Below are 15,408 nucleotides of genomic sequence, written 5' to 3'. Positions count from 1 at the left end.
AGCTTCCACACACTTTATTTTCCAAAAGCTCGCTGGATTTGTGCTTACTTTGCCGTTCTTTATTTTATGCCCCCAACTCAAGGGGGAGAAAAGGTAAAATAAAAGGCAAAGATTTACACTAACGGCTTGTGGAGTTCGCAGGCCTGAATCGCGGCTATTCTGCCCCACACTAGGAATACCATAATGAGCTCAGGATACCGACCTGAGACCTTGCGAAAGATTCCAATCAAAGAGGAAAATCTCAAAGGATTATAAACCAAGCACAACCAAGTTTGGAACCCAAATTTGATCTCTGAAAAAAAAATCATAACTTCTTCCTACGAAGCCAAGTGCAAACAGCCAGGAATCACAAGAGACTGAGGAGCGCACGCATCTGTGGATGGCTTTGAAGATGAAAAGCAGTGGTAAGTGCCAACTGCTACCATCAACCCTTTTATTTATAGTCACCTTGTCACCCGGCTCATTCTGCTAATAATGCCTGGCTAAGTACCTCCTTCCAACTCTCACCCGCCGACTCCCGGCCTTCCCAGCCTTCCTAAGAACAGATGAGGCCTGCCTCCTCCCTTCATCAAATGAGATGGCCTGATTGTTTGGGGCAGAAGGGTACCTGGAATGGTACCCTCTACCATTAGCACAGGGTCCGGCCCACCTTGTTTAGGACAGAAATTTACTCTCCATTTTTCAACCAGACTTCATTGGTTTTCACTCTAAATAGATTGAAATCTGACACAAATCGCTGCCCCAGCATAAGAAATGCTCATTTTTTTGCAATCAGATTCATACCCCAATACTAAGATATAAGACATGTTGGGAATGATAGGCATTGCAGGAGAAAATAACAGAGCTGGAGGCAGCTGTCACCTCCCACAGCAACTTTTTTATTCTAATGGGGCCTCCTTCACTCAGTCCTCAAACAATGTCTGCTACAGGGGCTACAGGGTGAGCAGCCGGCAGCTCACAGAGGGCACTGCAGACTGAGCGTCCCGGGCTAGAGAAATGACCCAGTTGATAATGTGCTTGAGTCCCAGCATCCACATAAAACAAAGCCAGATGTAGCATAAATGCCTATAATCCCAGTACTGGGTGGCCAGCCAGTCTAGCCAATCAATAAACTCTAGGTTCCATCAGAAACAATGTTTCAAAATACAGAAAGGGAGGAAGATAGTGTCAGCCTCTGCCTTCCGCATGCACACACTACATGCATCCACTCATCTGTGCATACACACACATGAATACATGTACATACATACCACAAACAAAAATAACCCATTTAAAATGTAAGTAAGCATTTGTGATGGTCAGCTTTAATCGTGAGCTTGACACAACGTAGAATCAATCACCTTGGAAGAGTTTGAGTGAAGGATTGTCTACAGCCGGCTGACCTATAGGCACGTCTATAGGGAAATCTTAACTAAAGTCATTAATGTGGGAAGATTCAGCTCACTGTGGGTGGCACCATTTCCTAGGCTCGGGAGGTGACTGGTATATGAGCATATGCAAACATCAAGGATTCATGTCCTTCTGCTCTTGACCAGGCTGTGACTAGCTGTTTGAAGTTCCTACCTTGACTTCCCTTAAATCGTGGACTAGAGCCTGGAATTCAAAAGCAAATAGATCTCTCTCTCTCCCCCCCCCTCTCTCTCTCTCTGTCTCTCTCTCTCTCTCTCTCTCTCCTGGGTTGCTTCTGGTCAGGTGGTCAGGGAATGCTATCACAGCAACAGGATGGTAAATCTGAAGGCCTTCTATGAGAAGGAAGGATTTCCAAAGCTCAGATCAGCATACTTCCACTTGAAAGTGCGTTCATTTATCAACTAGCTGGCTACAAGTTATTTATTCACTAGAAAGAAAGATAAGATTGTGAACTACCCAGTTAAACAAAATGCTTAGGACAAAATTGTTTTGAATTTCGGATTCTTTTCTCTCCGAGTTTGGAGGATACAAATACATAATATGATATGGCAGAGACCCAAGCCTAGATATGAAATTTATGTTGCATACATAAACATCTTATACATATAATCTGAATTAGTTAACATTAGGGGATTTTGCTGCTCTTTTAGAAACTGGGTATTCAGTCAAGATTGTCCTAGAACTCACATGTTACTGCCACTGCCTAAGTCCCCCAGTGCTGGGATCACAGGCAGGTGCCTCCAGGCCCGGCTATTAATACAGGGTTGCTAACACTCTGTATCTGAAATAGAACTTCATGGTCTGGAGTTCTCCATGGGCAGTGCCCCGTCAGGTCTCAAAAAGTTTTAAATTCAGAGCATTTTGCATTTCAGATTTTTGACTTAGGAAATTCAACTTGAATACAAGAGGGCTTGGCATCGGAGTACCAAATTAGGGTTTCCTGTACCAGGAATTTACATCCAAGCCACAAAGGATTGAACTTGATTCCAGAGTCAAGTAAAACAAGTAAGAGAGGAGGGGAGAGGAGGGGGGAGGGTAAGGGAGGGGAGGGGAGAAGAGAGGAGGGGAAGGGAAGGGAGGGGAGGGGAGGGCCAACTCCTTTTCCAGTGTGCTCTGGCTGCAAGGAGCTATTTCAATAAGCTTGCTAACCTTTGGGGGGAAGCTTTTTTTTGTTTTTGCTGAGACAGTGTCTCACTATGTAGACCAGGCTGGCCCAATATCCACCAACCTCTGCCTCCTGAGTGTTGGGATTAAAGATGTACACCACCAAGCCTGGTCCAAAAAGAAACTTAAGTTTTAAAATTTGCACAGACATGATATTCTTGGTTCTGACACAGTGAACAAACCCCAAGTATAAGATTTCCCATGTTCTACTATCAGTAAAAAAAAAAAATTACAGTAATATTCCAAGTTGTCACAAAGCGTGTGATTGAACTGTCTATGATACAAGGTGCATCTATATACAGGTCAATTATGGTAAACTAGACAGTAGCTATTCAGTCATGAGAACTCAGAGAGTGGAGAATCTCACACGAGAGTTTTCTATGAGCTGGATTGAATGGACGCTGCCTAATATGCTGAGCCCAGTGTTCTGGGTGATGGTTATGAACTGAGACCTTCAAGCCCAACAGATCCTCAGGAACAGTGCTCAAAAGAAGACATCAACCGAGCTTTCAATGCACAAGGACACACTTCCTAACCAATAAAGTGTCTGCCACACCTGAGGGCACAGGTTCAGAGCCCCAGCACCCCACAAGCCAGGTGGGCAGCACTGAGCTATAGTCCCAGTACTATAGCGATGGGAAAAGACAGATCCGGAGGGCTTGGTGGTGAGCCAGTCTAGCTGAATCAACGTGTTTCATGTTGAGTGAGAAAGCCTATCTCAAAAAAATCATGTGGAGAGCAACTGAGGAAAGCATTCCAAGCCAACCACCTGCCTCCACATGCATTTGCACAGACATGGATACTTGTGCACATAACCACACAAACATACACTGGACACTTGTGCACATAACCACACAAACATATACATACACTGCACACAACACATGCAGACCACACAAACACGTGCACAAAATCACTGCTACCTATAGGCATCCAAAACAATAAAACTGAGCACCAACCCTAGGGGCAACCTCTTGAAAAACATGACCAGAAAGCAAGCCTACAGAGCTCCACTATCTGACTGGGAACTCACACAAGTTTGGGGGCTTTTGCGTGTTTAAGACACAAATGTACATATACACCAAATTTTAATAAATTATATCATTTAAATGCATGGGGAATTTACTAAGTAATCTGAAAATGTATGCAGAGTAAATAAAAACACCCTAATTTACTCAGGAAATAACTTAAAAAAATGTATGGAATTTTCAGAGGCCAAATTTCCCAGACCCGACTCAACATTATCATCTACAACCTTCACACCCAAGAGCCGCCTGCACCAGTGAGCCACACATGGAAAGCAATGCATCTTGAGGTTCTGAGTCAGGCTGCATTCATAGCTGTACTTGGCCACGTGCAGCCCGTAGGCTGTAGTTCGGTCCAGCCTGATAAAGTGTACAGTAAAACCACTTACATGAAATGGGCTTTTTAAGACCTCCAAGTACTGTACTCTGAGCTGCAAAACAGAGCTGTTCGGGAAGCCTTCTAAAACCTCCCTTCCCACTCCAACTCAAGAGTCTCGGTGCTTGCTTCCCTGTCTTATAGATTTGGTAAAAGGGAATAACAAGGAATGTACTAGAATAAAGGAGGACATCAGTGTTCTCGGGTATGAAACAGGGAGATAAACTCTCACTGACCTGGAGATGTAGCTTAGATTCTGGAGACACATCACAACAGACAAAAAAAAAAAAAAAAAAAAAAAAAAAAAGCAGAGATTTAGAGTTCTACAGAGCTACTTAAGCTACTTAAGGTGGGGCTGGGGAGATGTCTGCCAGCAAAGTGCTTGCAAGGCAAACATGAGACCTAAGTGCCCTGAGTTCCCATAAGGAAGTCAAGCGTGGTGGCATACTTTAGTCATCTCAAACTAAGGAGGAGAAGACAGCAGGTACCTGGGCTTGTTGGTTAGCCTGCTTAGTTTAATCCACGGGTTCCAGCGTGATGACAGAGATTTGTCTTAAAGACAAGGTGAAGAGCCGGGTGGTGGTGGCACACGCCTTTAATCCCAGCACTCGGGAGGCAGAGGCAGGCGGATCTCTGAGTTCGAGGCAAGCCTGGTCTACAAGAGCTAGATCCAGGACAGGCTCTAGAAACTACAGGGAAACCCTGTCTCGAAAAACCAAAAAAAAAAAAAAAAAGAAGACAAGGTGAAGAATACCTAAGGAATGACCTTTGGCCTAGACACACACACACACACACACACACACAAACACACACCTCACTACAAGAGAGAAATATGAGCAATTGCAGTACTGGCTCCCAGTTCTCATTCCAGTATATAGGAGGCCGAAGCAACAATACGCTGAGAGTTTAAGACCAATCTGTGCATCAGAATGAGATTCTGTATAAAAAAATTTTTAAAAAAAGATAAATGAAGAAGGCAACACAATAGGAAGAGTGACTGGCAAACAGCAGATGCGAAAATTAGCAGCTATTACATTAAGAACAAGTTTTGAGCAATCAGATTGATCCACAATCCACTCACAGGCTCTTCTCGGACCTTCAGATCAGGATGCTCTCTGGCAAAGTGACCCTGTTGCTCATTTCAATTACAATTAATAGGAGACTTTGCAGGAATGTGCACTTGAAATTCGGACTCCAGCTACACAGTTCAGTACATGTCTTAGTTTTGATCAAATGTGGGGAAAAGAAAACAAAATGACAACATTTTCCAGGGAGCAGAGAAGGCACGGTTTGGTATGTTTTTCTTTCTCAAGAAATAAAACTGCAGACGGAAAAAGAAAACTGTCAGAATAAAAATTTGCCCATCTAAAGCAAGAGAGGCTGGCTGCCTGTGCACCTGAGCAACACAGAAAGCACACTGATAACCACGACCGCACCCGGTCTTTCTGATGTTTCACCAGAATCCCTGAGAGCCTCTCCTTTCCTCTCCCTCAATAAGACCACTGGGTGTGCGGTGAACAAATACAGGACACTAAAGAAATGGTAGGGCCTAAAACAAGTAGGAAAGAAGGAAGGAGGGAGGGAGGGAGGGAGGGAGGGAGGGAGGGAGGGAGGGAGGGAGGGAGGGAGGGAGGGAGGGAGGGAAGGAGGGAGGGAGGGAGGGAGGGACAGAGAGAGGGAGAGGCTTCATGTAGGATTTCAGATACACACACACACCATCAAGAAGGCTCAGCAGATAAAAGCTCCTGTTGTGCAAGCTTGAGGACCTAAGTTTGATCCCTGGAGCTCACAGAGGAAAGGAGAAAGCTATATTAACTCTGCAAAGCAGTCCTCTGATCTCCACACAACTCATACACGCACGCACACATGCACACACGCGCGCGCGCGCACACACACACACACACACAGAAAGAGAGAGAGAGAGATGCACGCACACACAAATGCACACTTGCAAAAATAATAAACGAAAGTCTTAAAATCTTTTTTTTTTTTTTTTTTTGGTTTTTCGAGACAGAGTTTCTCTGTGGCTTTGGAGCCTGTCCTGGAACTAGCTCTTGTAGACCAGGCTGGCCTCGAACTCACAGAGATCCGCCTGCCTCTGCCTCCCGAGTGCTGGGATTAAAGGCGTGCGCCACCACCGCCCAGCAGTCCTAAAATCTTTAAATCTCATCCCTTCACACTGGCCTCATCTCATTGTCCTCCAATCACTACGCCGACGATATTTGCTCTATTCTAGAAATGTTTGAACAATTCACAAAATACTTTACAATTGTTCTATCAATTTCTATTTTAAACTATTTCATGGCTTGTTTGGTTTGGTTTTTTGTCTTTTTTTTTCTTTTTCAGAAAAGTTCAGAAAAACACAACAGATACTTTTTCTTTAGTCGGTGTGGAAAACAGCCATCTTATCCTAGAAGGAAAGCCTATCGGTGGTAGTGCGGTTTACACATAAACTATAGCCCCCATGGGGGGCTCAAATATTCAAGAGTTGGTCCTCATGGGTGGGGCTATTTGGAGAGACTCTGGAAACAGCAGGAGACAAGGCCTAGTGGCAGAAATTATGTCACTGGGGTCATGTTCTTGGAAGCTGTCTCTTATGTCCTCACACACCCACACACACACTTATCATGTATCATATATGTCACGAGGCGAACAGCCTCTGCACCATGTTCCCACAACCATGATGGTTTGTCTGACCAAGATCCCAAGACAGGAGTCAAGGGTTACAGCTAGAAACCTTTGAAACGGTGAGCTGAAGCCACCCTCCTTCCCCTTCGTCCCTCTCCTCAGATAACGTGTCTCAGTGATAAAAACTCTGATGAGCACAGGCTCCGGATCTTGTGTAACAGCTAGCTGTCAACCAATGGTGGCGTGTTACCCATTTAACTCATCACTCTCGGACAAGGTGGTCGGTATGACGGCAGCATCTTTGCAGAGGAAAGTTGAGCAAACAATGTGAATAAACAATATTCCCTGTTAAGTTCCAAGTTCTTTCCAGAGTCTCAATTTGCAACACGCAACCCTATATACTAATTGTCTTTATACCGATTCAAATATAGTCGACATTTACTTTAGTAAGAAATTATTTTTCTTAAAGACTGCCCTGGGACCTGAAAGATGGTTCCTCAACTGAGAAAGCACTCAGGGCTCTTGTAGAGAACTGGGCTTCTATCCCCAGCACCCACTTGGTGACTGAAAACCATCTGTACTCCAGTTCCAGAGGATCCAACCTCCGCTTCTGGCCTCCACAGACTTCATGCACATGGTGCACAGACATACATGCAGGCAAAACACCCATACACATAAAACAAAACTAAATCACACAAAGTAACAAAAGGAAAAGAACTGCCCAGATCTTACAAAGGATGGACTGCCCAGTGGCCAAACCCAAAGACTGCAGATAGAAAGTTTTAAGTCTCCCAGGGGACGGGGGACACTTTATCCCTGGCTACCAGCATTCCCTAGCCATCAAGACACACTACAGTCATTATCCAAGGCAGTCTGAACAACCCCCACCAAGTCTGGGACAGTAGTGTACACAGTGCAAAGGACCCGTTTAGACCTAGGAATGAGTAGTCTCAAATCAAATCCAGCATTTCTTCATGACTTGTATTCAAAGAAACCTCCCGAAACCCAGTACGCACTAGCACTACTTTCCTGAGCAGAAAAGAAAACAGGACCTCATGTGGCTCTTCCACCCCTGAACAATAACAGCACTTACTCCTCCACGGTGGCCTCCAGCTCACCAGCTGCTCTCGGACCTTATGTCACACAACTGTCACCTAGGGCCAGCCATGTTTTACTACACTTTGGGGACGTGAAACTCAAGCATCGCTTGAGCACGTTAGCGTAGACTGACAGCATCATAGACTTTGTCTCTTTGTTTCTAGTCCCCTGTGATACAGTGACATTGCCAAGTAAAACTCCAGACCAAGGCCCTTTTGTAGACAAGAAGGCTCAGACTCCTAGGATAGCTATCTTCATCCCAGGTCATCTCTGAAACTAAGCGCCAGGCCTCCTGAATTGTTCCCTGTTTCTTCCTATCAACAACTGTCCTTATATACCAACTAGGCAGACATTCCCGGGTTATCAAACTTAATGCGCAGGCCAACCTTCTGGTTTGTTGCGGAAAAAGTATAATTTCCCTATTTTCCTTCGGTTGTAGACCAGAGGCAGCAAGTTGCTATTGAAGCAATATGGATACAAGAGCTGGGAATGGAGCATAAATTTGAATTACAAATCTCAATATCACTTTAGTACAAAAATCTTTCTGAGCTTCACTTCCTGACAAGATAAATTTCCTTTTGAGAGCTGTACTGTTACACAGAAACACAAGTTCCGAATCCTGAAATGCAAAGACAGAAGTGTTATTCAAACTGACTATACCAAACTCGAGGGCATCTAAACCCCACAGTAGAGATTTTACTCATTGATTGATTGATTGATTGCTCAAAATAAAATTTTTAGAAAGCTAGAATTCTTACTCTAATATCTACAACAAACTTGTAGACTTAAATGTGGCCTCAGAAACTTTGGGGTTTTGCTTGACTCACATTCAAAATCATATTATATTAATTAAAACATACCACATGTATTTAGGCTCAGCTCAGAACAATGTTGCTAACACTTCCCATTTCTTCCCAGAGTTCTCTGAGGGTATTATTGACATGAAGAACAAAGAAAGAAAGAAAGAAAGAAAGAAAGAAAGAAAGAAAGAAAGAAAGAAAGAAAGAAAGAAAGAAAGAAAGGAAGGAAGGAAAGAAAGAAAAAAGAAAGAAAGAAGAAAGAAGAAAGAAGAAAAGAAAGAAAGAAAGAAAGAAAGAAAGAAAGAAAATGTCACCTCAGTTAGCCTGGGCAGAAAAGGGATTTGATGAACATAGCAGAGCTTGCAGTAAAAAAGAAAAGGGTTCTTGTTTTATGTTGTGGAAGGGCCATCATTTTTTAAAATGCGGGTCTGTACTATCTCTCAGCCAAACGGACTGTGTGAGGTTCATGGTCTCCGGCACCCTAACGACATGGGAAACAATGTGTCACATGAGCGGACCTAGGCTAGTATTTACAGAGAAATGGGTGCTTGGTGCTGTTTTTCCTAAGATGAGGACTGCCGGGATACCCATCCCTGCTCACTATGTTTGACACGGGCCTAGGAATGACCATTGCAAGCAGTAGAACTTTGCTGTGGCACAAGGGACCTCTTAGGGCAAGCAAACATTTTTCCTGCCCATTGAAAGTCCCAGGAAAGATCTAAAAGCCATTTCTTTATGGCTTGGAGTCTCAGAGAGCACAAATTCAGGGGTAGACATGGAGAAAAACACAGAAGTTTGTCTCAAAGACAGCTTGGCCAACCGTTCCTTTAAAACACTAAAGCCCCCTTCCTATTCCCTATCACCAACTCCCCAGAAAGGCAGGCAGCCTTTTTCCTCAAACCTGATGGAGCCTGAATGCATTCATTTGGTGTGGTTAGGTTGGGTCCTTGGACTATGGTACCAGGATGAAGCGGTGAGAGTGGGAGGCGCTGACAATGATTTACTAGGGCAGTGAGCCCTGGTCCAAAGTAGCTTCCTTTCCACCAGGGGCTAAGACCTTCTCTTCCCAGTTAGCATCTAGCAAGGAGCCCCAAAATCCGCCGCTAACCAGGCATATGAGGCAAAAATAGAGCTAACAGGAGTGAACGTGACGTCCTGGAACTGAGTGAGCCACAGGTGCACGAACGTCGCTAGCCTTTCTGAGAATCCCACGCAACCCTCCAATCTTCCACATCCCTGAAATTCCAAAAGTGAAACTGAAAAGTTTAGGAACTGTCTCGGGAACCAGGTTTCCTGGCATTGTCTCCAGTACTCCTGGATGCTGCACTGATATCAAGAAGGAGCACCTGCCGCCGCTGCTCCTCACAGGTTCCCGGGAATCTCCCTTGGATTTTTATGCAAAGCCACTGGAGTGCCCCAAGTCTCTTCTGTGCAGCGCTGGTAGCTTACACCACCTCAGTTCTTCCCTCTTCCCGCTGCTTTCCATGAAAAAGGAATACCTTGGCCCTGCGACAATCCTGTGGAGTATTCTTTGGAATTAACTGGATACTAGATTCCATAGCCCGAATCGGTGCGAAATTGTGGGTTTTCAAGCCTTAGGATGAGCTACGCCCTCATCAGCGGCAACGTCAAGGAGGAAGAGGGGAAGGAACTATTGTTGAAACTGCAGTTTACAAACACCAAACACAGAAGATTTTGTACTTATCCTTACTTCAGCAGAGCCCACGGATGCCCTCCCCTACCCCTTCCCCCATCCCCGGGGACGCGCAGGCTGGGAGTGCTGGGTACGCGCCGCGTGCTCCACTTGGGAAGATGAAATGCTTCCTGTCCCGCCTGTCAACAACAGTCGCTCAGGTGGGAAGAAATAACCTGCGGTGGAGTCTCTAAAGCCCATCTCCCACCCACCTTAAACCGCGAGCGGACTGAACGCCCCCACCCTACTTAGCGGAGTCTGAGGAACCCAATAAAATCACCCTCTGGGTCCCTGCAACTGCCAGGTGACCACGTTGTTACAGTAACTACAGACCTGGCCAGTCCCGTTTTTAATCCAATCCTTTATAAATGCCTCCTTGATCTTGGCCTTGCGCTTTCACATCCGTTGGCGGAAGAATGTCCTCCCAGACCAGCCCTCACCAGAGACCGCGAGCGCCTGGCGCGTGGCTCACGCCCACTCTCCTCCTCCTAGACTCTTTTCTGCTCAACCAGCGGCGCAGACCTTACTCTTTGGCTGCGTCGTGGACACGGGCGACCCCTGTCGGGGACCCCTGTTCCCAGCGAGGCAACTAGGATCATGCATTCTGGGTGGTTTTTTTCCAGGTCCGGGTTGACTGGCTTTCCTAAGAACCCCTAGAGTGGCTCCAATCTTTGTCTCCAAACTCCACTCTTAGACCTTCCCATACCCATCCAGACCTCGGATGCAGACCTTTCCCGGCACGCCAACTTCCCTTCACACCACAAGACTACAGCCTAGCCCCGAGCGCCTACTCATGGAGGACGTCCCTCCCGCAGCAGTCCGGTCGGTTTCTAATCTGAGCTAGGGACAATTTTTTCCTAAAATTCACTCCTCATCCATCACCTTCGCTAGAACGGAAAAATCGAAAGTAACCTGGGAACTCTCGAGGTTGACCTTGTATGTCTTTTGCTGGGAGGTCCGTGCTTCCTCATCCTCTGCAAGCCTTGGCCCCGGCCCCCAACCTCCCACCTTTGCAGGGAGTGCAGGAAAACAGAAGCCTATCCCTAAACGTGGCACGTACCTAATCTCCCCGGACACAAAATCCCATTGACTGCGTGCAGCCCTCCCGATTGCACCGAGTACCCTGGACAGTTAGTCTTTTTAATAAGCACCTCCTCGCTCTGCCTATTCCACGCAAGATCCAACAACACGGGAGGGAAAAAGAAAATACAACCCCTACAAAAGCGAAATTAATCATTCCCTCTGCCCTCGTGGATTCTGCACCTCGTGTCAGCAGTTTGTCACGTCAGAACGTGGTAGAGTCTGGTTCCGACACACACACACACACACACACACACACACACACTGACGTGGGGGATGGGGTCTCTTTAATACACACCCTAGCGACTGCACATACAGACTTGTACACGGTTCCACAGGCACACACACGAAGCAGTTGCGCTTGGTTGCCCTCATCCCGGCCCGAAACACCCCTCCACCTCGGACCCTCTAGTAATGGACTAGATACAGATAAACCACGGAAAAAAAAACTGGAAAAGCTAGCTTTTCCTCTTTTTTCCTACTTAATTCGCTAAAGAAGCTCCTGGAGTAACCAAAAGGAGTCGAAACTAAGGCGTGGCCACTTTGGTTGGGTTTTTTCCCACCTCAAAACCTTTATTTTCAGTTTTTAAAGCCACCTTAGCCCGCCATATTGGAACTGGTACGGTGTCTAAAGACTCCTTCCCCGCTGCTGTAGCGCTTCCAAGAAAACACAAGTATGTACTGGGCTGAAGACGTGTGTCCGGCCACTGCGAATCAACCACTTCCCACACCCAATGTTCTCCCTTTCCGAGCCTAATCTCCTTCAACCGCTCCAGGTCAAAAATCAAAACATATATCAAGCAGTTCTTACCGTTGCTTTTTTTTAAAAAGAGGATTTCAGAAAGACACACACGCACATAAAAATAAATAAATAAACTCCAGAGCTCGATTAGGTTAGTAATTCTGAAAAGAGACAAGATGAGTGTACACAAGAAAGCCCCGAGTGACGGGATGTTACTTTAAAGGGTAACAAAAATGAACAAAAAGATCGCCCTTGCTAGAGCTCGCTCCGAAACTACTATTGACAATTTCAATTCCGCTGCACAAGGCAAATGTTTCCAACCGGGCGATTCCAAATGTCTGCGCGATTTTGGAAACAGCCCCCACCACACCCCTGCTGATCTGCAATTCTACCACCACCACCTTCTTCTCCCCAGTTCTCCCAAACCCCCAAATACACACCAAAAGAGGAAGACCCCAGAGCGGAGGAGACGCGGGAACGCGGGGTAGGTGGCAGAGGCGGCTGCGTCGCTAAAACGAGTGCACAAACGAGGAAGGTGGGCGGCGGGAGGGAACAGGCTGCACCCGGAGGAGGACGAGGTCACTTTGCAACTCCGGACAGACTCCCGCAAGGCCTGGGTTTTCAGAGCCGGGAGCCAGGGGAAAGGGGGTGGGGAAAGGAAAAAAATGACAACCCAGAGCGCAGAGAGGAGTTAGAGTCTTCGCTCAAGTGCTGCTCATTTCCTCTCCAGCCTCTGCTCTTCGGTTTTTCTCCTCCTTCCTCCCCAACCCCCCGCCTCCCCCACCTCCACCCCTAGGCTGGTTCGGGCTTCCTTTTTTTCTTTTAAAAAAAAAAAAAAAAAAAAACTAAACTGGAAAAAAAAAAACGCCTTTCGGTGCACTCAACCTGCGGGCCAGAGATCTGCTCGGGGGGCCGGGTTAGGCGAGGGAACAGTGACTGGGGCGGCGTCTTACCTGATGAAGTTTATCCTGCGCGGGATAGTGAAGCCAGGCTCCCGGGTACGATCGGAGTGGGCGCTGGTCCCGCTCACCCGCCCTCCCTGCTCACTCGCTCTCTACCCGCCGCCTCACTAGCGCGCCCGCTCGGGTCCTCCAGCTCCCACTACAGCCTCATTCCAATATGGCATCCTCTCTATGCGCATGCCCGGCACTCTTTTTTTTTAAAGATTTCTCTTTCTCTCTGTACAGCCAACTCCTTCAACGACCTTTTCCAGCGCTTGCAAAATGTCTCAAGCCAATTAGCCTGCTGTTCGCTGTAGACTCCTTCCGCCCACAACGCGACATCCTCCCACCCCCACGCTCCGGCAAACACAGACACCTCCCCCAGCAGACGCAGTCCACGCCACGCGGCCCCCTTGGGGCCGCTCCCTTCCCTCCCCTCCTTCAACTCCCTCCATAAGTGATGGGTAGAAAGTTCACACCGCAAGCATTCCCAAACACCCATTTGCACCGACAACTGAACTAATGCCTCAATTCCTTCGGGGTTGTTTGTTTTCTGGGTTTGCAATGCCCTGATCGACCCAGTATACAAACTTGTGCTATATCTGCCCAAGAGCTTTCTAATGGGGAGGATGAGGACCCCCAAAACAAAATCGATTGTCCCGCCCGGTTCACCCCACCCTGCTCTTTAATTGTCCTTTTCTACTAAGATTCTCAAGTCTCCTGCCCTTGGGGGAGGGCAGGGGGATCTAGGAGAGGTTTTCCATGGACTCGTAAAACGCGTGAAAGCTGGAAATTAAGTTTGACCTGTTGGGGAGATCTACCAGCTGCGATCTGCTGGGATGCGTATGACAAAGCGCGCCGGGCTTCTTGTGGGACACCTGGTCAGAATGGGTTCCCAAAAGGTGGGGGCTAAGAATCCCTGAGCAGATAGAGAAAAAACGAAGACTGCAGAGGAAGATCAACGCGGCCTGATTTGCGGGGTCAGTCCGCACTTTGTCACAGATGTGGTGGGAGGACTAAAGAGCTTTCCCAGCCTTAGGCGCAATGACTGGACAGAGCACAAACGAAATGTCCCCGGTACGGAAAAGCTGGCGACACTCAGGTAGACAAGATCCGCGGCTTACAAAGCTAGGAAGCAGAGGGGAGGTGCGAGTATAGATTCGATTATATCGACTAGGAAATGAGCAGGCACAATTGCTCACGGTCTTTGCCTTTGCAACCCTACATAAAAGTTCCTCACGCCCGAGTCTCCTATTGCCTATCTCTCTCTTACACCACTCACTAAAAAATTGCCACATTCTGGGATTTTTGTCACCCTTCCTGATCTCAACATCCCAGATATATATATGTGTGTGTGTGTGTGTGTGTGTGTGTGTGTGTGTGTGTCCTCATGTGTGGTCCCCTAAGGAGTGATGAGGACTAGGTACTCAGGGGAGTTTAAGGAGCCTGGGGCTAAGCTTCAGCAGGAGTACTCACCAACTATGAGGCTTTAGTTCATCTGGAAGAATCAGGAAGAAATGTGCCTGAAATGGCTCTTACCACAGATGGACCTCCACAAAACCCATGGGCAAAAGTCAGCGATTCAGGGAGGGTGGTAGAAGTTAGGAGAGCCTGAGCACTGCCAGTCGGGGAATACCCTGTTTCCTTAACGTTTTTAGAGAACTCGTTAGGAGCTCTAAAGCGCCTCGCCTTGCCTCGCCCTCAGACTTCCCTTTAGAACATGAGCTACCTAAGAAGCTACCCAGAAGCGTCCAGTCAGTTGGTTAACAGTACTCTCTGACGTGCACATGTTAATCCCCAGCCTGAGTTCGCCACTCCTGAAGCTTACCAGTGTTTTAAGAACACCAAACCGTAGTTCTGAGCTCATGCCCCTTAAAGTCACTGACGGCAGAGAGTCCTCAAAACAACAATGTCAGGTCCCTGAATATTACCCATCCCACCTGCACCCGCAACTGACTCTTTCAGCGTCTGGCGGTGGTTCCAAGATAGATCCATAGTGAATCCAAGGATTCCAGTGCCAGCTCTGGATCTCAAAATCTTAAGTCACCTCTTTTCTCTCATTTAACAATAATAGAGCCTTCAGAGAGGGGGAAAAAAGATGAGAGACATCTTTAGAAACTTAAAGCGCACAAATCCAACTCGCGCTTCCGTCCTGGAGACAGTGGTCAGGGTCTTGTCCATCCCCCCCAAGTGCAAAGCGCTCTTGGACCGGAATGGCCTGGAGCTCCAACAGGCTCCTCCAACTTCCCAAAGCCGCAGGCTGGGGCTGCGCTAGGCGCCCTAGGCTGCGGGACTCCTTTGTGCGACCCAGACCGCCCACCTAGCTCCCAGCTCCCCACAGGACTTCCGGGCAGCTCTTGTTTGGAAGGAAATCGAATTTTATCAGTCCACCAGCCAAGAAACTTGGGTTGTAACCAACCCGTAAGAGTCTCGGGTCTACTTAATGGTCTT

At 47.2% G+C, this 15,408-nt stretch overlaps 1 protein-coding gene across 3 annotated transcripts in view; it reads right to left on the bottom strand.

Moving 5' to 3' along the window:
* Positions 1-13,268, bottom strand: part of Sfmbt2 (Scm like with four mbt domains 2) — a 179,664-nt gene extending 166,396 nt beyond the window's left edge. Inside the window, exon 1 of one of the 3 annotated variants that reach the window (XM_038333304.2) lies at positions 12,970-13,268. The gene's annotated coding sequence lies outside the window, so the exon portion shown is untranslated. Of the gene's footprint in view, positions 1-10,527; positions 10,633-12,456; positions 12,742-12,969 lie in introns of those variants that run through there. The other 2 variants (XM_038333306.2, XM_038333307.2) reach the window with 2 other exon arrangements.
* Positions 13,269-15,408: the final 2,140 nt, after the last annotated feature.

The sequence above is a fragment of the Arvicola amphibius genome, chromosome 6, assembly GCF_903992535.2.
Source record: "Arvicola amphibius chromosome 6, mArvAmp1.2, whole genome shotgun sequence".
Lineage (NCBI taxonomy): Eukaryota > Metazoa > Chordata > Mammalia > Rodentia > Cricetidae > Arvicola > Arvicola amphibius.
The sequence above is the reverse complement of the archived record's forward strand: the minus strand, read 5'-3'. Positions and strand labels throughout refer to the sequence as shown.